Genomic DNA, 25,931 nt, shown 5'->3' with positions numbered 1-25,931 from the left:
TGGACAAAAATCGATCTCTGACTTATTCTCAGCAAATGGAAGTTTAGAAGTATGCTTCCTTCTTTCCATTGGAGCATCTTCCAATTAAAATAGATGTTCAGAAGCTGGATATGTCAGAAGAGACAGGAAAATTTTCAGCCACTGCTAAATCGAGTTCAATGCAGATCAACGGAGAGATACCCAAACAAAATCATCAGGTTTACCCCTGCCAATAACCTCACTCAGCGGTGATTAGACAACTGCCAGCCCAGTGCAGAGAAATACCGAAACTGGGTAATTGAGCACCAAGCTGAGTTTTTATAAAGTGTCATGATGTTGAACAGGAAAGACCGCCTACCTAAAACATGCTATGTGTAGAAAACAAAACAAAAATGAATTCAGGAGGAAAATCCTTACCGAGACCAACTGCAGCATTATTGCCAAAGACTGCTGCGATACCGCCGGCGCAAGCATCTGTAAGAACCAGAGGAGTGCGGCAGCCACTGAGTAAAATCAGGTTCAGGGAGACACTCCATTAACGCCTCGGAGGACACGTCAGCGTAGAAGAACCAGCATAACCAGTAGAAACTATTCCAGCGGAGAGGATGAGACGCTTGACAAATGAAGTTCATGTTGAGAACCTGCTATTAGTTTTGTCTTGAACTTTAAAGGGACCAGCATCTTAGTTTCAGCAGCAGCCTTAAATTTGATTTGTGACATCAGAGCAAGCTAATCTCGCTCTTTCTGCCTGCCCCTTGGAACCTGAGAACTGTCACATGATTGGCTGCGTTGCTCTGTCTCTTCCTTTTCAACGTCCGGAGTGAGGAGGTTGCAGTTAAGATGAACGACACACTGACCATCAGAACTCGCAAATTCATGACTTCTACAGTGCAAGCAGATGGGCACTGATGTTCTTCATCCTGGAAAGACCACCATCCCCAAGACAGAAATCCGGAACAAGTTGGCAAAGATGTACAAGACAACTCCAGATGTCATTTTTGTGTTTGGCTTCAGAACTCATTTTGGTGATGGCAGGACAACCGGTTTCAGCATGATTTCTGATTCTTTGGACTTTGCAAAGAAAAACAAATCAAAACATAGAATGGCCAGGCATGGTTTATAGAAAAAAAAAAGACTTCCAGGAAACAACATAAGAACAGGATGAAGAAAGTCAGGGGGACAGCAAAGGCTAATGTTGGCGCTGGCAAGAAGGAGGATTAAATTATCCTGGAGCGATATCAGCTATCAAGTTCTTTTCTATCTTCTGGAGCTCTTCTGTCCAGTATTCTCACACTGTCTATACTGACGAAAGTCAGCTTCAGGCATAAATTTTAATGAAGAATGTGGCGCTCTCACCATCACAGCAAAAGAAGCTCATGCACACAGATGCGGCAGACGCTGTTCCAATCCTACATTATCACTGATCCGGACAATGAGAGAGAGAGGAATTCTATTGGTTAAAAGATTCAAGAGAAATAGAAAATCCAGAAAGAAAAAGCAGAAGTGGAACAGATAGCATGGAATTTATGTCCACTGAAGCTAGTTTGATAATATAGATAGAAATTGTTTTTAAAAAGCATATACTCAAGGAATGAAATTTAATTCATTTAGGATTTTAGTCTAATTAATATAATATAGGATATGTGTTAAATAATTATACAAGTAAATGAAGTGGGGTTGTTTTATGAATTAATAAGTAAAATGTGAAAAATCTAATATACTCGTCACTTTACTCTATACTATATTTATATCTGGGGATGTTAGAAAATCATAATTAGTTTTTGATCTGTTAGGTTCTTTTAATTAATATTACATGACTAGTAGTTAGATGAGGGATTTATGAGATTAAAACTACTTAGGTAATTCTATAAATTGCTGTTATTTATATAAATGATCATAGTATTCATTTTAATTTTAATCATTAATTTGCATTTTGGTAACTTAAGAATTAAATTAGAATCATTCTATTTATTACATGTATTTAAATTTTTCTTGTATTGTTATATTCTAGAGTGGATGTTAATAAAATTCTTTAAGGGGAAATGCTTAAGATGCCTGGGGGTTGGGTTACTTGTCTATATGTGTGCTTTCAAGATGTCAAATGTTTTTGGGGGAGGGCAGGATGATTTTATGGTAGGGGTGAGGACGTGTATTGATAAATGTAACTAAGCGATATATCTTGTGGTACCATTTTTTTTTTTTTTTTTAATACAGCATGATTCTGAAAATATTTTCTCTAAATGTCAATGGTCTCATTCATCCGATAAAGAGGAAAACAACACTTAACTTCTTTAAAAAAACAAAATGCGGATATATACTATATATAAGAGATTCATTTAAATGCCACTGAAGCAAAAAAACTAAAAGGTGGATGGGTTAAACATTGTTTTTCTGCTCCTGCGGTGGGAAAAAAAGCTGGGGTGGCCATTTTAGTTAGTGGAAAGTGTTTGGCTACATTCAAATTGATGTCTGCGGATCTCACAGGGAGGTGGGTACTGGTGGATATGAGCTTGGGGAAAGATACTCTGAAACTTGTTAATGTTTACGCACCTAATTCAAATCAAAATATATTTTTTAAAACACTTCAGCAGTTGATTCTGCCGCTGGCTGCTTCTAATTTAGTGGTAACAGGGAACTTCAATGCAGTTGTGGATCCGATATTGGATAAAAAACCTAGAATAATACTAAAATCTTTAGAGCTAGATATTTTGGTACAATCTTGTGGTTTAAAGCAGTGGTTCCCAACCCTGTCCTGAAGGACCACCAGGCCAGTTGGGTTTTGGGGATAGCCCTAATGAATATGCATGGAGCAAATTTGCATGCCCGTCACCTCCATTATATGCAAATCTCTCTCATGCATATTCATTAGGGCTATCTCCAAAACTCAACTGGCCTGGTGGTCCTCCAGGACAGGGTTGGGAACCACTGGTTTAAAGGATATTTGGCGAATTCTTCATTTTAATGACCGGGAATTTTCTTTTTGCTCCCAGGTACATAAATCATTTTCCAGAATAGACTATATATTTGTATCAAATCATTTAATGCAACAGGTTGCAAAGGCCGCCATAGATCCAATCATTTTGTCAGATCATGGTGGAATTTGGATTGAATTGAAAATGGATGAGCAAGATTATAGTAGACCTGTCCAGAAATTCAATAATACATTGCTTGCAGATTCCAACTTTATTGAGGAATTTCAATCAAAAATTACTGAATACTTTCATATAAATGCCTCAGATGAAGTCTCTTTAGAAACCTTATGGGATGCTTTTAAAGCTACTATGAGAGGACAAATAATCTCATATTCAGCACACATTAATAAATAATTTTCTAATTTGGAACAAAATATTAAAGATTTGGAGGCACAATTGGCCCTGAAATGGGACCCAACTACACTGCAGGCCCTCTTAAAAGATAAATATAAGTACAATGAGCTTTCCTCTCAAATGGCTAGGAAAGAGCTGTTCTCTCAGCAAGCTCTGTATTATGGAAACTCAAATAAAGCGGGAAGATTATTAGCTAATTACCTTAAAGCTAAAAAAAGGAAAGTAAAAATTGTGGCTATCACAGATAAGAATGGGGATACTCAATCTCAAATTGGAATTATCTTAAAACAATTTTTGAAATATTATAAAGCTTTGTATTCTTCCAAGCCTTATTCAAATAAAGAACTAGAGGGTTTAGAATTTTTAAAATTAATTAAGGAACCAAAAATTCCTGAGCACATAAAAGGAAGTCTTGAGGAGCCTATATCATTGAAAGAATTAAAAACAGCGTCGAAGTCCCTTAGAGTTGGATCCGCTCCAGGTGGTGGTGGTTTCACTGTAAAGTTTTACAAATCATTTCAAAGTACCCTATTACCTAATCTATTAAATTTATATCAGGTTCAACTGACTAAAGGTTGCGGTACAGTTACTATAGCAGAATCCCTAACTATTGTTTTGCCGAAGCCAAATAAAGATCCTATGTTGGTTTCAAATTAAAGGCCTATTTCTTTGATAAATGTAGATGGTAAACTTTTGACTAAGTTATTGGCTTTGCGCTTGGCCAAGGCTCTCCCTTATATTATTGGTATGCAACAAACGGGGTTCGTTGCTCAAAGACATTCTTCAAATAACACCAGGCTGGCTTTTCACATGTTAAATTTAACAAAAGTCATGGATGATCCAGCCTTCTACGGTATCCCTGGATGCAGAGAAGGCCTTTGATCGGGTGGAATGGACCTTTTATATCAAGCAATGGATTGGTTTGGTATTGGTTCAGGATTTATACAAATGATTCCCCTTCTGCCAGATTATATATAAATAATACTTTATCGGAGCATTTCTGTCTGGAGAGCGGAGTTAGACAAGGATGTCCGTTATATCCTTAGCTGTTTGATATTATCTTGGAACCCTTGTTATTAGCTATTCAACAGGCAAAGGAGATCCAGGGTATTCCTTACGCAGATTGGGAATACAAGGTCTCTGCTTATGCAGATGACATATTGCTTCATTTAAGGAATCCTGAAACAACCATTCCACATTTACTAGATTTGATTGAAAAATTTGGAAAATTTTCAGGATATAAAATAAATTGGAGTAAATCAGAGATTCTTCCGCTTAATGTACTTTGTCAAAAAGGATTGTTTGATTTATTCCCCTTTCTTTGGAAGGAAGAGGGTATAAAATATTTAGGAATTTGGATTTACAAAATGCTGGAAGAAACAATGAAAGTAAATGAAAAATCCTTATTGCTAAAGGTTACATTAATGTGTGAATAATGGAACCCATTACATTTGTCTTGGTGGGGGAGAGTTCAGATGGTGAAAATGATGATTTTGCCTGTGGTTTATTACCAAATGGGTATGTTACCAGTGTTGTTTCAAGGGTCTTTTTACAAAAAATTAAATAGTATTCTTACAAAATTTATTTGGCTGGGGAAAACAGCAAGAATTGCTTTAGTATCCTTACAAAAGCCAATTGTGGAGGGTGGGGTAAATTTTCCAAATTTTTATAGGTATCATCAAGCCTATATAATGCATCAGAGTATGTACTGGATACTCCCTGAGCTCATGGAAAATCTTCCAGACTGGTTAAAGTTGGAATGGCAACTCCTGTCTCCACTGAGATTGTGTTACGTTTTCAGTATCAAAATGCCTAGGTTGTATAAGGACAATAGAATTTTAATGGACACTTGGAAAACATTAAAATTTATTACTAATTTAACAGATATTCCAATTCATAAATCCATTTGTCAGTCCCTTTGGTTGAACCCCAAGATTCAAAATGGCGGGTTTAAGGTCATCTGGAAGTACTGGATGAAGGCGGGCATATGTACTTTAGACGATGTAGTATCAGATGGAAAGCTGCTTGAGTTTTCACGACTGCAACAAAATTTTGGTATTGCTAAATCTCAAAATTATAGGTGGTTGCAGTTGAAGCAGGCCATTCCCTGATTGGAAAAATCTTAAAAATCAGTAGTTTGCCGTTCCTGTGCTTCCAGGCGGATTTCCTGGGTCACCAGGCCGCTCAGTGGTATAAATTAATATCTGGATTTTTGAATAAGAAACCAAAAACTGGTCTTTGTGACATTTGGAGCATTGAGATAAAGCATCAGATTACTGCGTCTCAATGGCCACGAATCTGGACTTGGAGGATGAGATGTACGGTGTTTGCATCTATGAGACAAACTTGGGGTTTTTTGTTACATATGTAATGTAATGTAATGTAATGTAATGTAATTTATTTCTTATATACCGCTACATCCGTTAGGTTCTAAGCGGTTTACAGAAAATATACATTAAGATTAGAAATAAGAAAGGTACTTGAAAAATTCCCTTACTGTCCCGAAGGCTCACAATCTAACTAAAGTACCTGGAGGGTAATAGAGAAGTGAAAAGTAGAGTTAGAGGAAAAATAAAAATAAAATAAACATTTTAACAAGACAACATAGAGCAGTTTGGACTCCAGTTCGTTTACAGAAATTAGATAGTTCCAAGTCACTGTCATCTTGAACCTGGGACATTAGATCATTTATTATTTTATTGTCCCTTTATACTTCAATTTTGGAGATCCATTTAGGATCAAATAAACAAAGTAATGGAAAATCCACTGGCACTTACATATGACTCTGTGCTATTTGGCACTATGATTAGAGCTAAAAGCCAAATATCATCTAATAATAATAAACTTCTATTCATTATGACAGGGGTTGCCATTCAGTTTATTTAAGGAATTGGAAAAACTGGGATAGACTGAACTATACTTTCTGGTGGGAATCTATATGTCATATTTTTAAGATGGAATGAAGTATGGCTATACATCAGGGACATTATAAGAAGTTTCTGAAGATTTGGGAGCCATTAACAAAATTTTGCAAAGAGTGAATAGTGATTACACCCTTTGGTCATACACGTCAAGGGTGGGTGGGTGGTAGGGCGGGTTGGAATATTTTTTTCAATTTCTCAATTTGAGTGTATTTTTTTAATATAAGGGGGGGTGATATATCTATTTGTCATAAATTATAATTGTAAATGTATATAAGTGCTTTTATAGAGTTATGATTGTATTATATCCTGCACTTAATCATGGCTTTAAAATGAATAAAGAAATTTTTTAAAAAGCTTTTATAGAGTTATATGATTATATTATATCCTGCACTTAATCATGGCTTTAAAATGAATAAAGAAATTAAAAAAAAAAAAGAATTGGTTATCGGACAGAAAATAAAGGGTAGGGTTAAATGGCTATTTTTCTCAATGAAGGAGGGTAAATGGTGGTGTGCCATAGGGATCTGTACTGGGACCGGTGCAATTTAACTTATTTATAAATGATCTGGATCTGGAAATTGGAACTAAGAGTGAGGTGATTAAATTTGCAGATGAAATTAAGCTGTTCAAAGTTGTTAAAGCACATGTGGATTGTGAAAAACTGCAGGAAGACCTTAGGAAATTGGAAGACTGGGCATCCAAATGGCAGATGAAATTTAATTTGGACAAACGAAAAGTGATGCACATTAGGAAGAATAATCCAAATCATAGTTACCGGATGCTAGGGTCCACCTTGGGGGGTCAGTGCTCAAGAAAAAGATCTGGGTGTCATTGTGGACAACACGCTGAAACCTTCTGCCCAATGTGCGGTGGCGGCGGCAGCCAAGAAAGCAAACAAAATTCTAGGAATTATTAGAAAAAAGATGGTAAACAAGACTAAGAATATTATAATGCCTCTGTATTGTTCAATGGTGGATTCACTTTGGATTCAGTTCTGGTCTCCTTCTCTCAAAAAAAGATATAGCGGCACTAGAAAAGGTTCAAAGAAGAGTGACCAATATGATAAAGGGGATGGAACTCCTCTCGTATGAAGAAAAACTAAAGAGGTTGGGGCTCTTCAGCTTGGAAAAGAGATGGCTGAGGGGAGATATGATTGAAGTCTACAAAATCCTAAGTGGTGTAGAACGAGTACAAGTAAATCAATTTTTTTCTGCATCAAGATTTACAAAGACTAGGGGACATTCGATGTTACAATAGGAGTTTCCAATAGGAGGAAATATTTTTTCACTCAGAAAATAGTTAAGATCTGGAATGCATTGTCAGAGGATGTGATGAGAATGGTTAATGTAGTTGGTTTTAAAAAAGGTTTGGAAATGTTCCTGGAGGAAAAGTCCATAAACTGCTGTTGAGACAGATATGGGAGAAGCCACTGCTTGCCCTGGATCAGTGACAAGGAATGCTACTGCTATTTGGTTTTTTGCCAGATACTTGTGACTTGGATTGGTGTCCGTGAAGACGGGATTTGTGCTGCCCGATCCAGGGAAAAAAATTTTGATTCGATTCAGCCTATTGAATCGATTTTTCGATTCCATTTGATTTTCCTGCCCAATTGGGTGTTTTGTTTTTTTTTAAACATCTTGGTGGGTTTATTTTATAGCCTCTTCACCCCCTTTGCTCTCTCCTAACCACACTGGCGCCGTGGTGTAAACAAAATAAACAAACAAAAAAGACTTTTCCTCTCTCTGTTAAATCCTAGCTCACGTTTGCGGTCTAACACCAGCTCTGGCAGGATACACGTTTCAAATCTGACATATTGTAATCACAAAACAGAAAATAAAATTAGTTTTTCTACCTTTTGTTATCTGGTCATTATTCGAATCTTGTTGGTCCCAGGCTCTGGTTGTCTTCTGATAACTTGCTTGCCAGGGTCTCCTTTCTTCTTTCTCTGTGCTAACCATCCATCTCTGCCATCCCCTTCCGTTTCCCTTCCCTCTCCCAGAGGTCTGGCATCTTTCCTTTTTTTCGTCTCCATCCACAGATCCACCTTTTCTCAACTACCCTTTCATCCAGCATCTCTCCTTCCTTCCCCACGACCCCAGGGTCTACCATCTCTCCCTTTCTGTTCCTTTCATCTCTAAATCCCATTGTCCACCATCTCTTTCCCTCTCCTCTGTTTTTAGACCCATTATTTCTTCCCCCCAAAGTCCGGCATATGCACGTCTCTTTGAACCCCCCCTTCTCTCCCTCCCACCATGTACTTCTACACCAGGGCCCCCTCCCCTGAACGTCTGCACCCCCCTGAAGACCTATACCCCATTTCTGAAGGCCTACACCCCACCCCTGAAGGCCTGCATACCCCTGAAGGCCTGCCTGTCCCTTCTGAAGGCCTGAACCCCCCCTGGAAGGCTGCACACCCCCCGAAGGCTGCACACCCCCCGAAGGCTGCACACCCCCCGAAGGCATGTACCACCCCCTGGAAGGCCTGCACCCCCCTGAAGGCATGAACCTCTCCCCCGGAAGGCCTGTACCCCCCCTCCCCCCGGAAGGCCTGCGCGTTCAATTTAACTAAATTCAGCAGCCTGTCCTGCAGAAGATCACTGGCTCTAGCGATCTTTGTAAGCTGCCATACGTCGTCCGAGTTGTCTTCTCTCTGCCGCAGTCCCACCCCTTCTATGACTGTCTGGGGAAGCCAGACAGACATTAGCGGGTAAGCCACTTCCCAACTGACCCTCCCCACTCGCCCTCTAAAGCAGGAGCGGCAGGCCAGCAAGAGGCAGCGCTGCCGCTCCTGCTTTAGGGGCAAGGGGGGAGGGTCAGTCAACGAATCGGGAGGCTGATTTTTTGGCGTGGCAAATCGATTCGAATCGATTCACCCAAAGTGAATCGGTGAATCGATTTGAATCATGAATCGGGGCACCACTAGACGGGATACTTGGCTAGATAGACCAGTAGTCTAATCCAGTAAGGCTATTCTTATGTTCTTATAAAGAACCTATCTGCTTTCTTGTTTTTCACTGTCACCATGAGGTCAAAGTGTGGACAACCCCAGAGCTGATCAATGACCTGAAACACTGCAGTTGACAGCATCTACTCTCCTGGATCCAAGGTCTGTGAGCTGAGGAAGTTGGTTTGAACACTGTCCACACCCACAACATGTAATGCCAATAGCATCTGAAGATGACACTGCCCACTGGGAGAGCATGTGGGCTTCCAGATAGAAATGCACTCTTGGTGCCTCCCTGGCAATTGTCATATGCCACAGGTGTCAGAGAAGACTCTTGACAGCTTGATCTTTGAGAGTATTTTGCAATTTTATCAGAGCCATCAGAATGACACACAGGGCCAGCCTGTTGACCGACCAATTATTCTGAGAGGGAGTCTTAACGCCCCTGAATCAGACAATGGTTGCAATGAGCTCCCCAGTCTAGGAGACTGATACGTCATTACGATCATCCAGGAAGCAATCTGAAGAGGCATACCTTTGGAGAGGGACTGAGGATGGAGCCACCATTGCATGCTGGTTCAAGACTCCTGCATCTAGGGTAGACACTTCTGTAACGCATCAGTCTGTGGAGACCAGTGTGAGAGTAACGCATGCTGGAGAGGATGAATGGGGGCTCTTGTCCAAGGCACCATGTCTATTGTGGCAGTCATGGACTCCAGGACTTGAAGGTAGTCCCATGCTGACAGAGCCGATTAGATAAGAAATCTGAGAGCACGGCTTCTGTCTGCGTGCTCTGGTAGATAAGACACAGCCAGCAGCCATGTCAAACAACATACTCCCAGGTACTCCAGGGATTGAGTCGGCATCAAATTGCTCTTTCTTTAATTTGCAGTCCAATCCAGATACTTCAGGACTCAGATTTAACTGATCCATTGTGTGTTGTCCCTTAGACAACGAGGGTGCCCTGATCAGCCAGTCATCCAGTTAGGGATGCTAACACAACCATCACTTTGGTGAAGGGGTGAAAAGTTGTTTTTTAACTTGTGAGACGACAACACTAGTGACCTAAAGGTGCACACTAAGGGCCAGAAGATCAGACAACAGCACAAAATTTAGCATGAAAGTCAATAAAAAGAGGAAAACTGCAGTGTTTTACATACTTTTAAAATGAAATTCACACTTCCATGTTTTTAAAAATTGTGTATAGTCTCGCCTCTCAGTCAGTATCATGAGATACCTAAAATATTGCCATTGTTCTCTTTTGAGGGCCAGTACAAGGATTATCGCTTGTAGTTGAAAGACATTCCAAAGTGGTTTAGACTGTCATCTCCATGTTTGCAGAATGGAAAGAAGCCAGAAACGTGTGCAGGATGATGAATAGTAAAGTTAGGAGTGAAGCATTCCCCAAAGACAGAAACAGTCTATGAACCACAAAAATCCAGTTCCAAGCCTGATCAAACCTCTGGAGATAACCTCCTATTAGAATCACCTTGGTCAGGGTCCTGGAACCATTGAGGGAAGCTGCCTCGCGATGCCCTCCTTTCCTGGAGCCTCAAACTGTTATCCTATCAGAGGGTCTAATCCTTTGGACCACTGCATAATTATTTTGCCTAGAATAAATCACATGCTTCCCAGTAGGCATACCTCAATTAGTCCTCTCAGTTTAAACTTCTTTTCCTTGCTGCCAAAAAAGTGAACGGAATCTCTTCCAAAGCCCTGAAAGTCATTATCAAATGAAAAGCCAGAACCTTCTACACTATCACTTGTCAACAGTAAATTTTTAACTTAGAACACAACACAAATTACCAGTGTTTAAGTACCCAGAGAAACAAAGAAAAGTTTGGTCAACAACATAATTTGGTATCACTTAAATCTGTAAATGCACTGAACCAAATATGCAAATACACTGCTGTTCTCACCAGGGGTTGATAAAGCAGATCACACAGTGACAGCTTCCCCTCCAGTTCCTATATAGAAAACAAGTTCCCACATCCAATTTGGCTCTTTCACACTGTCTGCTTCCTGACGGCTCCTTCTGGTACTGTCAACATTTTTTTTAAATAAAGGAAACTTAAGTCCACCTGCCCATCTTATTAAGCCTGTTCCTTCTATAGAAAAAGCAAGCTATATTTTCAAACTGTAGGCCCTGTGCCTACAGTTTAGGTAAGGTGAGTTCAATAGCTGGATCTCACTCTCATAATATCCTTGTCACAAATCAGTAAAACCTACTGCAGGAGAATTCACTGATTTATGGCAATATCAGTGTTCTCCCTAGGGTGTTTTAGTCAGGTGCTCCGCCCAACTAATTTAGGTGACCGCCCAGCTGTCTCCTCCAATGACATGATGCTTGAGTCATCACAGGAGTAATAGTTTCCCCTTTTGTCTGTTTTTGTTTGGTTACATGCAATAAAGCGTGCAGCTGTCAGACGGGAAGAAGGGGGAAACACAAGTCAGGGGGCTGCCCTGTTCTAGTCTAGCCACTGGCATGCAGAGGCCCATAACCTGAAAGCACCGTTACTTACCGTAACAAGTGTTATCCAGGGACAGCAGGCAGATATTCTCAACATGTAGGTGACGTCACCTACGGAGCCCCCTAGCGGACCTTTTTGCAAGCAGACTTGCTTGAAGACCTTCAAGCTTGAGAGTGGACCGCGCATGCACGAGTGCCCCTCTCGCCCGACCTAGGGCATGCGTCTCCTCAGCGTGTCCTCAGTTCAGATAGCTAGCAAAGAAGCCAACCCGGGGAGGTGGGTGAGTTGCGAGAATATCTGCCTGTTGTCCCTAGATAACATCTGTTACGGTAAGTAACTGTGCTTTATCCCAGGACAAGCAGGCAGCATATTCTCAACATGTGGGAGACTTCCAAGCTAACCAGAAAGGGATGGTGGGAAAGTTGGCAATTTAGGAGAACAGATGTTGCAAAACTGACTGGCCAAAATGGTCGTCAAGCCTGGAGAAAGCATTCAGACAATAGTGAGAGGTGAACGTATGAACCGAGGATCAAGTGGCAGCTTTGCAGATTTCCTCAAGTGGATTCGAGCGGAGGAAAGCAACAGACGCCGCCATCACTCTGACCTTGTGGCCTGTGACTCGACCCGGCAGGGAGACACCAGCCTGAGCATAACAGAAGAGATACAAGCGGCCAACCAGTTAGAAATGGTCCGCTTAGAAAGAGTGACCCAAGCGATTTGGATCGAAAGAGAGGAACAGCTGGGGAGCAGAACGATGAGGAGCGGTGCGCTGCAAATAGAAGGCCAGCGCAAGCTTACAGTCAAGAGAATGCAGAGCCACTTCTCCTGGGTGAGAATGGGGCTTCGGAAAAAACACAGGAAGAACAATGCATTGGTTGATGTGAAAATCCGAAATAACCTTAGGCAAGAATTTAGGATGGGTACAGAGAACCACCTTATCATGATGGAAAACCGTGAAAGGAAGGTCCACAACCAAGGCCTTCAGCTCACTGACCCTACGAGCAGAAGTGAGCGCAATAAGAAACACAACTTTCCACGTGAGAAACTTCAAGTGAGCCCACGCCAGCGGCTCAAAAGGCTGTTTCATCAATTGAGCAAGGACCACGTTGAGATCCCAAACCACGGGAGGAGGTTTAAGGGGCGGATGAACTTGAAAAAGGCCCTTCATGAATCGGGAAACCACAGGATGAACAGAGAGAGGCTTCCCGTCAATCGGCAGATGAAAAGCAGCAATGGCACTAAGGTGGACTCTAATCGAGGTGGATTTGAGGCCAGCCCCAGACAAGTTCAACAGATAATCCAGGACAGAAGTCAAGGAGGCGGACTGAGGATCCTATCGCTGCGTAGTACACCAGGAAGAAAAGCAGATCCACTTCTGATAGTAACATTGGCGAGTAGACTCCTTCCGAGACGCCTCCAAGACATCCAGCACAGACTGAGAAAACTGGAACAAGGGCATTAAGTCTCGAGGAACCAAACTGTTAAGTGCAAAGACTGCAGGTTGAGATGAAGCAGAGATCCCCGACTCTGCGTAAGCAGAGAAGGAAAACAGGCCGAAGAAGAGGTTCCCTGGAACTGAGTTGTAACAGCACGAACCATGGTTGTCGGGGCCACTGAGGAGTTATCAGAATCATGGTGGCGTGAATTGACTTGAGCATGACGAGAGTCTTCAGAATCGGAGGGAAAGGAGGAAATGCATACAGAAACAGTTTCGTCCAATCCAGAAGAAGGCATCCGCCTCGATCCTGTGAGGGGTGTAAACCTTGGAGCAGAAATGGGGCAACTTGTGATTGAGGGGGGGACGCGAAAAGATCAATTTCCGGAGTCCCCCACCGAGCGAACACCCGATGCAGGGTCGAGGAATGGAGAGACAATTCGTGAGGCTGCAGAAGGCAGCTTAACTTGTCTGCCAGGCAGTTCTGCTGACCCTGAATGTAGACAGCACGAAGGAAGATGTTGCGGCGGGTGGCCCAATCCCAGAGCCGCATCGCATCCTGGCACAGGGACAGGGACCCTGTGCCCCCTACTTCATGCTTTTATGATTTGTCGCCTAGATTATTGTAACTCATTATATAAGCAAAAGCTCTTAAAACTACAATTGATCCAAAACACCACAATAAAACTTATAACTGAACATAAAAAATATGATCATGTTACTCGTTAGTTAATCAGCCCACTGGTTACCTGCTACACACCGTATCACTTACAAAATTCTTTTACACTTCTCCCTCTGTGAATAACTTTTTCACATGTTATTTCCTGTTCTCTATTAAAAATAATCGTGAATATGAACTTTGGCCACATCGCTGGACCTAGGAGCAGGCAGGGAGGCTTGCCGGCGTGGGAGCGCATTCCGCCCCTCCCCCCATCCGACAAGACTACACTGAGCCAGTTGGAAGGCTCAGGAAGTCTCTCAGCACCCGTGTTTCTGTTAGTTTCTGTTTACTTCTTGTTTCTCGTTTGAAACTCACTTTGGCCACATCGCTGGACCCAGAAGCAGGCAGGGAGGTTTGCCGGCGTGGGAGCACACTCCGCCCCTCCCCCCTCCCGACGGGACTGCACAGGGCCGACATCGCTGGACCCAGAAGCAGGCAGGGAGGCTTGCCGGTGTGGGAGCGCACTCCGCCCCTCCCCCCACCCGACGAGACTACACTGAACCAGTTGGAAGGCTCAGGGAGTCTCCCAGCACCCGTTTTTCGTTTGTCTCTTTTTCTTTTTGCTTTATTTGAATCTCACTTTGACCGACATCGCTGGACCCAGGAGCAGGCAGGGAGGCTTGCCGGCGAGGGAGCGCACTCCGCTCCTTCCCCCACCCGACGAGACTACACTGAGGCAGTTGGAAGGCTCAGGAAGTCTCTCAGCACCCGTGTTTCTGTTAGTTTCTGTTTACTTCTTGTTTCTTGTTTGAAACTCACTTTGGCCACATCGCTGGACCCAGGAGCAGGCAGGGAGGCTTGCCGGTGTGGGAGCGCACTCCGCCCCTCCCCCCTCCCAACGGGACTGCACAGGGCCGACATCGCTGGACCCAGAAGCAGGCAGGGAGGCTTGCCGGCGTGGGAGCGCACTCTGCCCCTCCCCCCACCCGACGAGACTACACTGAACCAGTTGGAAGGCTCAGGGAGTCTCCCAGCACCCGTTTTTCGTTTGTCTCTTTTTCTTTTTGCTTTATTTGAATCTCACTTTGACCGACATCGCTGGACCCAGGAGCAGGCAGGGAGGCTTGCCGGCGAGGGAGCGCACTCCGCTCCTCCCCCCACCCGACGGGACTACGCTGAACCAATAAAAGATTCAGCGTCTAACAGCATGCTGTCTAAGACGCTCATAGCACCTTTGTGAAGCGACCAAGACCCCACAACACTACCAAACGTAAAACCAACCGAAAAACAGCAGCCAAACCACCAAAGTCCCTTCTACCACCTTTCACCAACCACCAAACAAAATAAATTAATTCAATTAAATTAAAATTTTAAAAAATCCCAAAATGAAGCTAACCTCACGAGCCCAGCACTTAATACTGTTAATCCTTCTTTTAACCAACGGGAAGACAGCAGCAAATAACATTACATTACATTTGTGATTTCTATTCCGCCTGTGCCTTGCGGTTCTAAGCGGATTACAGTTAAAGAGATCAGGACAACCTCCTCCCTACACCCGCTACAGATATAAATAAATCTCTCTTCCAAAATAGGAGAACATCAAGTGACAGAAACTCAAACCTACAATCTAACACTCTACACTCCATTACCACAGCATGGGGAAGAAGACCAACACACACTAAGACCAAACCACACCGGCACACCAAATCTCTTATATATTCAAACACAACCCACAACTATCACACAGAGATATCCACACTCAAATGCGCCTACTTAAATATCAGAGCGCTAGGTCCAAAAACAGAGCTTATAAAAACCTGGATAACACAAGAAAACCTGGACTGTCTTTTCCTCACAGAAACCTAGCTAACCTCCGACTCAGACCCCAGAATAACTGAAGTCTGCCCACAAGGATACAAAATTACAGTGGTCTGCAGAGAAAAAAAAGACTTTGCTCCAACACACTTGATGATTTAGCCCCACTGCAAACCAAATCCAGACCCAGAAGGAGATCAGATAAATGGTTCGACTCCGAACTGCTACAACTCAAAAGACAATGTAGACGACTAGAGAGAAAATGGAGAAAATCGAACTCGGATCATACAAAATCCGCCTGGAAAAAAATCAACAAACAATACAAATCACAATTAAAGGACAAGAGAAAAGCACACTACACCAACCTAATAGGCACTGAAACCCAAGACACCAAAAAACTATTCCAAATTCTAAAAACCCTAACCGACACCAAACCCTACCACTAACAATACTACCCCCCCCCCTCAGCCACTCTATTAGCAGAACACTTCCAAAATAAAATTACCAATGCAAGAGCCACCCTCAATGATACCTCTACCCATCCTAACGAATTCACAATTCTCCCCATAGATAGATTCTACTGCAGCAGATAGAATATGGTCTCAATTCCCCAACATACAATGGCCCGAATTCAACAGATACTACAAAAAAAACAGCCATGCATCCTATGACCTCAACAACTGTCCACCATATCTCCTAAAAACATCCAGCACAAAATTCCGCGCTCTTCTTCTAAACTGGATACAAATCTCGCTAATAAAGGGCCACTACCCTACCAACCTCAGCGAAATCATCATCACCCCGATCCTCAAAGACCCCAAAGGACCGATAGACCAAACAGCCAACTACAGACTCATTGCCTCTATTCCACTCTACGTCAAAATAATAGAAGGATTAGTTGCCAAATTCCTCTCCAATTACCTAGAAAACCATAACATACTCCATCCCACACAATCCGGCTTCAGAAACAACTTCAGCACGGAAACATTACTAAGATCTCTCTTGGACACAGCCAGACAACATCTCAGCACAGGAAAAAAAATGATGCTCATACAACTAGACCTTACCGCTGCATTCGACTTGGTGGACCATAACATTCTACTACAAATCCTGGATTCAATAGGTATCACAGATAAAGTATACACATGGTTTGAAGGATTCCTTAAATCAAGAACCTATAGAGTAAAATCAGACAAACAAAAATCTGAACTTTGGTCAAACCCCTGCGGAGTTCCCCAAGGATCCCCTCTATCCCCGGTTCTCTTCAATCTCTATACAGCCTCCCTCAGCTTTCACCTGGACAAACAAGGCATAACCTCCTACAGCTATGCCGATGACATTAACATTCTCATACCCTTCGATCAACCTGAACTCTCCATGACGAACACAATATACCAAACACTAAAATCAATAGCAACCTGAATGAAAGATCACAAACTGAAATTGAACCCAGATAAAACGAAATTCATCCTCCTAGAAAACAACAAAATACCAACCATAACCAACATTGAAATCAACGCAATCAACTACCCCATACAAACCACCCTAAAACTGCTAGGAATAACTATTGACAGATGCTGCACCATGCAACCGCAAATCAATAAAACAATACAAAAGTCATTCTTAGTCATGAGAAACTTAAGGCAAGTTCGGAAATTCTTCGAGAAAACTCAATTCCAGCTCATAGTTCAGTCCTTAATACTAGGCCTACTTGACTACTGTAATATCCTCTACTTCCCATGCCCTACAATCATAACAAAACAACTACAAACTATCCAAAACACAGCACTAAGACTCATCTACTCATTAAAGAAACATGATCACATTACAGAGCATATCTCCAATCGCACTGGCTTCCGATCCCAACAAGAATACAATTTAAATTCTACTGCCTACTATTTAAGACTTTATACGGAGACAGTCCAAACTACCTGAATAACCGCCTCATCCAGAACATCGCAACCAGACATAGGAAAACTCACACCCCAGTCTCATACCCCACCAATTAAGGAGGTCAAACGGAAAAAACTATATGATGGCCTCCTGGCCACTCAAGCAGCCAAACTAGACAACCAAATCGCCAATCTACTGACGGCATCCCTCGACTACAAGATTTTTAGAAAAGAAATAAAAGACCATACTCTTCAAGAAAACTCTGAAAAAAGAAATAATACCGCAAATCTCAAACTCTACCTCTCACTAAAGCCAACTACCCCAAACAAATAACCTTACCCATTTCTTACTCTTTTTGAAAATGACCAATTTTTTTTATTTTATTTTTTTTTGTAAGTTCTTGTTGTAATACATCTTGAATAATTCTTTTGTAATCCACCTTAAACTGCAAGGTAATGGCGGAATAGAAATCCCTAATGTAATGTAATGTAATGTAATATGGTGAAACCGCAAATAACATGGTGGGAGACCTGGCCTGTTCCTGAAGGAGAGGCAAAACACGGTGAAGAAAGTGCTGGGAATCAGCAATTTTCTCTGTAAACGCTTGATATCAGCGATTTCTCTATGCAAGCTGATGTAATTTGGGGGGGGGGGAGTAGCAAGCTAAAAACCGCAATTGCTGAAACTGCGAATACAGAGGGAGAAGTGTACTAGTATTCAAAATCCGCTCTATGGATACACCTTTATTTCTCAGTAATATTTTAACATCTTATACTCCCCCACCGGACACTGAGATCTCTCAGTCAAAATCAGTTAGTAGTTCTAACATTTAGAGAGATATTTCTAGATTCTACTCAAAATTCCATTTTTTTTTAGTTCAGGGTCCCAATTATGGAATCTGTTTCCCAGAACTCTTAGACTTCAAATCTCATTCAATTTTAAGTAAGACTTCAACACTTTTTTATTTAGAGATGCGTTCTTCTGAACTTTTAAATTTGTAATACAGGATACCTATGATGAGCAACTAGACCTCACCCCTGACCTTATGTGTTTTTCCCTTCCCTCACTTTCTATTATAAATTGGATTTCTTTCCCTTTACCCTTTTGTGCTGTATGTTGTTGTTGTTGTTGTTTTTTTAATACTGTACTTTTAGATTTTATTGATGTTAATTTTATTATAAGCCGCTTAATTACAAACTTCAAACCTAAGCCAAGACAGTAATGATGTCATAAAGAGCATCAGCTATGCAATCCATGTCCTCCTTAAACATGTGGGGATAGGAGTCTTGAAGCTCTGAGGGACTCGTCAGCAGTCTGGTAAGTCAGGCGCGTGACACGAAGGAGGCAGATGCAGCTTAGATATCCAAAGTCAGCGCTTCAAACTGTCTTTTCAGGATCACATCCATTCTGCTTGTTTAGAACAGTCAGAATTCCTATTAACTGCATATTTAAAATCCCCAACAACCAAGAGTCCCAGATTGTGCAAGGACTGATAGTACCGAGCTGTAAATACATCCATAAATGATTACTGGGGGAGTGCTCACTTGGTCTGTACTTGGGAAAATGTGGGAAAGGTTCCTTCCCCCACCTTTAACAAGTGTCGCTGGCTGCTGCAACCCTTCTGTGCTGTGCCCATGCTTGAAACCATGATTTCCCTACACTCGAAGGAAAGTCCACATTTCCCACCAGTTGTAAAAATAAAGAGGCTTCATGTGTCTTCTGTTGTCTCTTACACCATCCATTTCCATGCTAATTGTATTAGTTAGAAATCTAACTTTGTGACTTACTGCTGGGAATTTGCTCAATTTCATATGTAGTAAATTCAAAAAGGAATATTGAGCACACCATGTATTCATCCAACCTGGGGGACAAAATCTAGTATGACTTGTAATTCCCTCATGTTATCAGCTGCATCAGTGCTGCAACATTATAATGGAAGATTATGTCCTTATCTTTGGTACTCTTCTTTCTGTTAATTCCTGAAGGAGTCATTACAAGTCTTTCATTCCAACCTGCAAGCCAGGTGTTGCAGAAATCCAACACTTTTTTCTCCTCTGCTCCTCCTACTTGGCAGAGGAATACAGAGCCCCTTGCATTACCGTCCAAAAGCAACCAACTTCATTCTGATCTGCTCTGCAATATAAAGAACCAATTAATAAACAAGAAATAGAAAACATAGGCAACAACATAGAACCAACCTGCCGTATGCAACGAGTACAAATTGGTAACATCTGCAAAAGAGATACATACTCACATATTCAAAAGGATTCTCCACAGGATCCTGTCTGCTGCCTGAAAGATACTGAGGCCTGAAAGGAGAAACATCCAAGAAATATGCAGGCAATACAATAAGATAGAGTAGACTGAGGGAGGGCTGTAATGAATCCTCTGTGGATTAACAGAAAGAAGATTACCAATGGTAAGAACCTAATCTTCCATTCTATTACATCCATTTTGGAGTCATTAAAAACTCACCTCCAAAACAGATCTAAATAAAGAATATGATTCCCCTGCTCAAGACCTAGCCAACTACTTTATTGATAAAATACAAAGGATCCATAACAAAATTTCCTCTTTCTATGACAAAAACTGGCATAAATTCACCTACAGAAGTTTCGCACATTCTCCATATTCTCTATACCCTCCATGGAAGAAATTCAATGTCTTATTCATTACATTACATTAGTGATTTCTATTCCGCCATTACCTTGCGGTTCAAGGCGGATTACATTCAAACTAAAAACAGGAATTACATACAAATTAAAAGGAATAGAATAAGCGATGACATAGAATTTTTTAAGGTAATAAACATTGGATAAAGAGTTACCAAAGGGAAGTGGAGGTCTTTAGGAGGTAAGAATATGGTGAAATTATGGGTTTTAGATAACATTTGATAGATAAAAGTGTTGTTAAGAGTAAGAGATTTTAAGAGTAGGTGTGGTTAGGACTGTTTCAGGGCTTTCTTGAAGAGTATAGTTTTTATTTCTTTTCTGAAAATCTTGTAGTCTGGGGTGGTTAACAGTAGGTTGAAGATTTGGTTATCCAGTTTTGCAGCTCGAGTGGCTAGGAGGCCGTCGTATTGTTTTGACCGTTTTACTTCCTTGATCGGGGGAGGTGTGAAAGGGGAGTGCGTTTTTCTATGTCTGGTTGAGGTTGCTTGGATGAGGCGACTGTTTAGGTAGGCTGGGCTGTTTCCATTTAGGGTTTTGAATATCATGCAGTAGAATTTAAATAACATTCTTTCTTGGATTGGTAGCCAGTGTGAGTTGATGTAGGCCTCTGTGATATGATCATGTTTCCTCAGTGAGTAGATGAGTCTCAGAGCAGTATTTTGGATTGTTTGTAGTTGCTTGGTCATCGTGGCAAGGCAGGGGAGGTAGAGGATGTTGCAGTAGTCTAGCAATCCTAGGATTAGGGATTGCACTATGAGCTGGAATTGTATTCTTTCAAAGAATTTCCGGACTTGTCTCAGGTTTCTCATTATTGCAAAGGATTTCTGTATGGTTTTATTTATTTGCAGTTGCATAGTGCAGCATCTGTCTATTGTCACTCCTAGTAGTTTTATGGTGGTTTGGATTGGATAGTTTATTGAGTTAAGTTCTAAATTGGTTATAGTTGGGACTTTGTCATTTTCGAGGAGGATGAATTTAGTTTTATCTGGGTTGAGTTTTAGTTTGTGTTCTTTCATCCAGGTTGTAACTGTTTCTATTGTTTGGTGTATTATGTTTGTCATGGTGGTCTTTGGCTGATCATATGGTATGAGGATGGTGATGTCATCTGCATAACTATAGGTGGTAATGCCTAGGTTATCCAGGTATGCCCCGAGAGAGGCAGTGTATAGGTTGAAGAAAGTAGGGGATAGTGGGGATCCCTGTGGTATGCCGCAAGGGTTTGACCAAGGATCTGATTTTTCTTTGTTTGATTTTACTCTGTAGGTTCTGGATTTTAGGAAGCCTTCAAACCAAAAATATACTGTATCTGAGATACCTATTGCATCCAAGATTTGGAGAAGGATGTTATGATCAACTAGGTCGAATGCTGCAGTCAGGTCCAGTTGTATGAGAAGCATTTTTTTTCCTGTGCTGAGGTGTTGTCTGGCTGTGTCCATAAGGGAGCCCAGGAGTTTCTCTGTGCTGAAGTTGGTTCTGAATCCTGATTGCATGGGGTGGAGTAGGTTATGGTCATCTAGATAGTTTGTGAGGAGTTTGGCTACTAGGCCTTCTGTGATTTTGACATATAGCGGTATAGAGGCAATGGGTCTGAAGTTGGATGGTTGGTCCGTTGGTCCTTTTGGGTCTTTTTGAATTGGGGTGATGATAATTTCGCTGAGGTCAGTAGGGAAAAAGCCATCTGTGAGTGTTGTTTGTATCCATTGCAGAAGTAGAATACGGAATTTTACACTGGAGGTGGTAAGGAGATATGCTGGGCAGTGGTTGAGGTCACAGGAGGCGTGGCTGTATTTTTTGTAGAGTTTATTGAATTCGGACCATTGTATGTTGGGGAATTGAGACCATGTTCTGTCCGCTGCAGTAGATTCTTTATCCGTGGGTTGAGTTGTGATTTCGTTTAGGTGGGATGGGGTAAAGTTGAGGGTGGCTCTGGCGTTAGTGATTTTGTTCTTGAAATAGTCTGCTAGGAGGGTGGCTGAGGGGGTTGGGTTGTTGTTAGTGGTCGTGTAGGGTTTGGTGTCAGTTAGGTCTTTTAATATTTTGAATAGTTTTTTGGTATCTTGGGTTTCTGTGCCTATAAGGTTTGTGTAGTGAGTTTTTCTCTTGTCTTTTAGTAGGATTTTATATTGTTTGTTAATTTTTTTCCAGGCGGTTTTCGTTTGATCTAGGTTTGTTTTTCTCCATTTTCTTTCTAATCTTTTGCATAGTCTTTTAAGTTGGAGCAGATCGTTGTCAAACCATTGGTCTGATCTTCTACTGGTTCTAGTTTTGGTTTGTAGTGGGGCTAGTTCGTCCTGGATGTTGGTGGCTAGAATATTCCAGTGAGAGATGAAGTCTTTTGGGTTGCAGTCCTGGAGTGTTTCATCTATTTTTTTCCAGAATACAGTTGGCTCGATATGTTTGCGTGAGGTGTATGTTATTTTTTGGGATTTAGGTGTGGTTTTGTTCTTGGTCCAGTTAATGCTGAAATTGTAAGTGTAGTGGTCTGACCAGAGGGATGGGGACCAGGTTCCATTGGGTGTTTGAATTACTGGGGTGGTTGTTTGGTGGGTCATGAAGGCTGCAATGTCAAGTTGATGTCCTTTTTCATGAGTGGTTTGTGGGTCTAGGATTTGGAAGGATAAGGCTTTGAGAAATGCTAGACAGTTTTTTGCTGGTGTGGATTTTGGGTCTTCTAGGTGGAGGTTTAGGTCTCCTAGGATAAGGTTATATTCTGCTGTTAAGGAGTTTTGGTAGATGAAGTTTTCAAATTCAGGTCTCGTTGTGGTCCAGTTACCCGGTGTTATGTAACAGAGCATGCAGGTTAGTGAGTTTTTTAGTGTGGAGCTTGTGAGATGACAGGCAAGGAAGTCCATTTGTGTGGTGGATGTTTTTTCTTGTATATTTAGTGTTAGGGAGTCTTTGAATATTATTGCTAGTCCTCCTCCTCTTTTTTTCTCTCTGCAGGTCACTGTTATTTTGTTCCCCTGCGGGCATACCTCTGTTATTCTGGGGTCTGTGTCTGAGGTTAACCAGGTTTCTGTGAGGAAGAGACAGTCTAGGTTTTCGGTTTTTATCCAATTTTTTATATGTTCTGTTTTAGATCCTAAGGCTCTGATGTTTAGGTAGGCACAAGTTAGAGTAGTGGTTTCTGTTTGATTCTTGTGGGTCGTTTCAGGGTAGATGAGTGTTTTAGGAGGAGGTTGAGGTTTGGTCTTGGGAAGAGTTGTTCTTTTTCTCCAGGTTGTGGTGATGGAATGTTGGGTGCTGGTCTGATGGTTCGAGTTTCTTGTTAAAAAGGTTCTGCCGTTATGGAGTTGGAAATTGGTTACAGAGGAGCTTGTGGGTGTGGTGTATAAGTTGTTTGCTACTACTTTCCAGCTGGTGATGAGGAGGATTATTATTAGGGTGGCTTGAGTATGTGTTTGTGGGGATAGCTTCATCTTTAGTGGCAGTGGGTGGGGGTCTGGACTGGTTCTGAAAGTCGTTTGTCCTGTTGTTATTGGTGAGGGAGATAGATCTTGCTGTTTTGTGGTAGATGGGTTATGCTATATGTCTGATCAAATGATTGACCTGTTCGGGACTTCGGGAGGGGGGGGGGCGGAGTTGGACTTCCACGCGGCCGGTGTTCCTACCCTGCGGCAGGCGATCAGATTTTTGTTTTCGTTGGGGCAGCTCCCGGTTTCAGTGGGGCTGCCCTGAAGAGAAGAGGCTGTGTGAGCTGCTCTGCAGGGGGCTTCGGGGGGCGGAGCTGGACTCCCACGCGGCCCGAAGTTCCTTCCCTGCGGCAGGAGGTCTGTTTTTCGTTGGGGCAGCTCCCGGTTTCAGTGGGGCTGCCCTGAAGAGAAGAGGCTGTGTGAGCTGCTCTGCAGGGGGCTTCGGGGGGCGGAGCTGGACTCCCACGTGGCCCGAAGTTCTTTCCCTGCGGCAGGAGGTCTGTTTTTCGTTGGGGCAGCTCCCGGTTTCAGTGGGGCTGCCCTGAAGAGAAGAGGCTGTGAACCTCTCTGGTTCCTCCTATGATTCAATCTCTCCAACAATGCTAAAACGCTTCTTCTCAATCTTTGGACCTTACATCCATTCTATGATCACTAACAGCTTAGCATCCAATATAATGCCTAAACTATGGAAAACAGCAACGATTCATCCTAAGATAAAAGACTTCAAGGACCTCAAAACCAACTGCTCAAATTATCGCCCCTAGCTAATCTTCCATTTCTTGCACAGATTACGGAAAAAATTGTCTTTAATCAACTTTCAGACTTTGTGGAGAAAACTAATGTACTCCACCCAAACCAAACCAGATTCAGATTGAACCATTCAACAGAATACTCTTTGATTGGTCTTACGTCTTCAATTTTCTATCATTCACTAGACCTCTCACCTTTGAACTCATGGATTTCAATCTATTGGAGTATCAGGGAATGCCTTGGACTAGGTTTCTTCTTACTTTTTCGATCACTCTTACAAGGTCATTACTAAAGGAAGGCCTCCTATACACAGAAATACGGGGTACCTCAAGGATCAATACTGTCTCCACTGCTATTTAATATTTTTCTAGCTCCCTTAATGACCTTGAACCAATCCATTGATTCACTATCTTTGCTTGCACGGATAATATTAAACTGCTTCATCCATTAAACTCCCAAGATCTGTTAGACATTCAAGAGATCAATAAAAAATTGGAACAAATAACTAACTGGTTAAACGATGATATGCTCTCTCTAAACATAAGTGATGCATTTCCCAGTAATAAATCAGAAAATCTAGTCTACCCTATTTGTCTGACTTCTACAACAATTCAGTCAATGACTAAAATCAAGTTACTCAGAGTGACATTAGACAATTTATCTTATCAACAAATCAGCACCGTAGTTCATAGACTCCACATGATTTGCTCGCTCTCTCTCTCTAATCTCCTTGAAACTTCTTCTTTAAATATTCTCATACATTCACTAGTTATTTCTCAGTTGGACTATTGCAATGCCTTATATCAAGGAATTAGCCAAAATGAACTCAGGAAAATACAAATAACTCAGAATATAGCCGTAAAAACTTTCATTCAAAGCAAAAAAAATTTGATCACGTAACCCCCCTTCTAATCAATGCACATTGGTTACTCATATCTCATTGACCTATTTATGATATTCTACTTCTAACTTTCAAATCTAGAATGACATGAACCCCTGGATTTATTAATAGATACCTCACACCATGTACATCACATGTATCAAAAACAAGGCTCGTGAGCCTGCTTTTGTTCTGGGGGGAGAACTGCCCTTGGTTGCCCCTGTCCCTCGGGCAGCGCTTGTTTGTATAGGAGTTATAGTACTACTGCGCACGCTGGGGCCCGGACTGCTGCCAGCGTGGTGTTGTGGGGTATCGCTTGGGAGCGGTGAAAGACTTGCGAGGTTGATTCCTCTGGTGTCTTCATGGGTGTGCCCAGCATTCTAAGCCATTGGAGGCGAAGGTTTGGAGGGTGGTGAGGTCGTCTTTGGTGCCATCGACTGTCTCTTTAACCTTGTGCCCGAACAGGTGCATTTGCTAGAGACTCGTGGAGGTCATCATGAAGTGCCAGGGCACGAAGCTAGGCTAAGCGCTGGGCTAGGATGGCTGTTCCCCAGTGCAGCTGGATGTTTCAAAGATGTCAAAGGCTGACTTGAAGAGATGCTTGCTGCATTCCTCTAAATCATGGAGGAGGCGTGAGAGAGACTCCTGGACTGGCTTGGTGGCGAGCTGGAGGCCCTGTTTTATTTTTCTCTCTATGGCCTCCTGATAAAGCAGCATCTGGAACTGGAGCGCAATGATTTGTGCGCTGAGCATTGCACCCTCGAAGGT

At 42.1% G+C, this 25,931-nt stretch overlaps 1 protein-coding gene and 1 pseudogene across 3 annotated transcripts in view; one reads left to right on the top strand and one right to left on the bottom strand.

The window, feature by feature from the left end:
* Positions 1 to 25,931, bottom strand: part of R3HDM2 (R3H domain containing 2) — a 462,276-nt gene that overhangs the window by 412,091 nt on the left and 24,254 nt on the right. The gene's annotated exons all lie outside the window — the stretch shown is intronic.
* On the top strand, positions 820 to 1,200 carry LOC117356861 (annotated as a pseudogene).

Source organism: Geotrypetes seraphini, chromosome 3, assembly GCF_902459505.1.
Source record: "Geotrypetes seraphini chromosome 3, aGeoSer1.1, whole genome shotgun sequence".
NCBI classification, from domain to species: domain Eukaryota; kingdom Metazoa; phylum Chordata; class Amphibia; order Gymnophiona; family Dermophiidae; genus Geotrypetes; species Geotrypetes seraphini.
The sequence above is the reverse complement of the archived record's forward strand: the minus strand, read 5'-3'. Positions and strand labels throughout refer to the sequence as shown.